General features: G+C 45.5%; 1 non-coding gene across 1 annotated transcript; it reads left to right on the top strand.

Moving 5' to 3' along the window:
• The first annotated feature begins 1,877 nt into the window (after nucleotides 1-1,877).
• Nucleotides 1,878-1,996, top strand: LOC120622580 (5S ribosomal RNA). The gene has a single exon (XR_005658495.1). It is a non-coding gene; the product is annotated as a 5S ribosomal RNA (ribosomal RNA).
• Nucleotides 1,997-2,344: the final 348 nt, after the last annotated feature.

The raw sequence follows: 2,344 nt of genomic DNA, 5'->3' as shown, positions 1-2,344 counted from the left end.
AGAGGAGGAAAAAAATTAGGAGAAAGAACAATAGAAGAGAGGAAGAGAAAGCCAGGAACTAAACAAAAGCTGGAGCGCTTGTTTTATGAAGTATTAATAACTTGCAAAGGGTTATTTGTCATTGCTGAACTTAGAAATGTATTATCCTCTATCAGCAAGAGACCACATGTCTTTTAGAGTCATTGGCTCAGAGTGATTTTAAAATGTCCCTTCATCCAAAGGACAGTAACCCAAGTTGACAGGTGGTCTCATTCTGAAAGGGGAGAAGACAGGGCCCTAAATCTGCCAGTCCCTGAGCTCACTACCCTCCTCAAGGCCAGAGAACACCTCTGGGGGGCTGGGGAGGCTCTGAAGTCCAGACGAGTTTGGGATGGGGAGGGAGGAGTGGCTGTGGAAAAGAGAACGAGAATTTATTATCAGGACCTTTGGGGGGTTTCATATAAAAGCCCTAAATTAACTTTTGATACTTATGAAATTCTGTGCTGTCACCCACTTTCTTCACTTTATTGCCTTGGTGTTAGCTGAGCCCTTTACATGTCGCGAGGGACCAATCTCTGATCTGTTTGCAGTTTTATTAAAGTGACATACAAAGGGAAAGTGTGCTTCAAAATTCAGGATGAGTCTTAAGGAGGCAGAAGAGAGTCTTAAGTAGGCACCATCACCTACTCTCCATACATCTAAGAGAAAGAGAATATGGAAATGATTTGGAATTTGGTGAACTCTCCATTGAGGTTCACTGCCTTCAGAGATGTCACCTTCCGAACCATCGTCTTCCTTGTCTTGGAGCCACGATGAGGTCCCCTGCCCTGCCCTGCCCATTCTAGCCTCCCACTTGCATTATCAGCCATGCCTCCCGAGGCACCTCAGCCCCACTAACCTCAGGAGACCTCCTCCACCTCATCTCAGTTTAGCCCTCACGTCCTCAGGAAGCCTTCCGGCCCACCCCGATGATGTTTGGGACCCTCCCAAAGCTGGGTCTCCAGAGCAGCCTTTGCATACCCTTCTCATGGCACATGTGCAGTGTATCACAATGCTCGTTCCCCTTCTCCCCTTTCCCTACCAAAATACAAGGTTCTTGAACACAGGTACTGTTTGCTGCTGTCTTTTTTGGCATCCAGCACAGTATCTGGCACTCAAAATACTCTTTGAATTAATAAGTGAATGGGGTTTAAAGTCAGGTCTTGACTCTATAACACATGCTATTTTCTCCGTGGTGTTCGAAGTCCTGTCTGCTAGTGTGGTGCAAACGGCATTGATGTTAAAAAAGCAGATTCCTGGACTCCAAATCCAATGTCTCCCAGTCATCTCTTTATGCACTCATGTTTGAGGCAAACTGGGTTCCAGGAATAAAATATGATATTTACCTTTAAAGAACCTATGAGTTTTTTACTCATTATTGAGCATACAAATTAGCGTGCTTGCCCCAGGGGACATAATGGTGAAAATGACAGAAAAGAATGTTCGAGACTTTAAGGAGCTGACCACCCAGCAGATGGACCAACATTAGACCACTGGTTGCCCAGGCATTCCGAGAGCGTGCGACAGGTGGACTCTGTCTGGCCTCCCTGAATCAGGGTGGTTTGAGCTGACTTTGGAAAAGTCATAGAAATTAGCAAGACGAAGAGCAAAGGGAGATAGGAGGGCGAGAAGTGGGGGACAAAGGCCCTGAGGTAGGAAGGAGTGTGACATGTTTCAAGAACTAAAAGAAAGTCCGTTCGGGGTAGGTCACAAGAGAGCGAAAGAGAGTGGCATGAGATGAGGCTGGAGGGAGAGCCTGAGGGAGTCCCTGCTCATGCCTCTGATTCTCGTTGCCTTAAAACGCCACAGGATGGTTTGACAGGATGGTTTTCCTTACGTATGTTTAAGAAATGTATGGAGTCTACAGCCGTGCCACCCTGAACACGCCCAATTCCGTCTGATCTCGGAAGCTAAACAGGGTCGGGCCTGGTTAGTACTTGGATGGGAGACCACCTAGGAAGACCAGGTGCTGTAGGCGTAAAAAATAAAAAATAAGGGATTGTAAGCTGACAAGTTCCTTGCAATCTGTGAGGTCAACCAAGGGTTGCTCGCCTAAAAAAAAATAGATACCCAAAGCTACCTCTTTATTGTCAGCAGGAGCCTAATAGGCATATTGTGGATATACTTTATTTAAGATCGTGTGCTGCATTTTGTTCATTTGGTTTGGGTTTTGCTAATATAATAAATAATGCTCCAGTATTCTTCCTTATCCACAGTGGTATATCCTCGAGTAGCTGGCTGAATTTAACTGGACGATACCAAGTCGCTGGGAGGAAAAAAAACCCTCAGAAACACAGAAATAATAAGTTGATGTTAAAGGGGGAAA

This window comes from Pteropus medius, unplaced genomic scaffold, assembly GCF_902729225.1.
Source record: "Pteropus medius unplaced genomic scaffold, Ma_sr-lr_union100, whole genome shotgun sequence".
Classification (NCBI taxonomy): Eukaryota; Metazoa; Chordata; class Mammalia; order Chiroptera; family Pteropodidae; genus Pteropus; species Pteropus medius.
The sequence above is the reverse complement of the archived record's forward strand: the minus strand, read 5'-3'. Positions and strand labels throughout refer to the sequence as shown.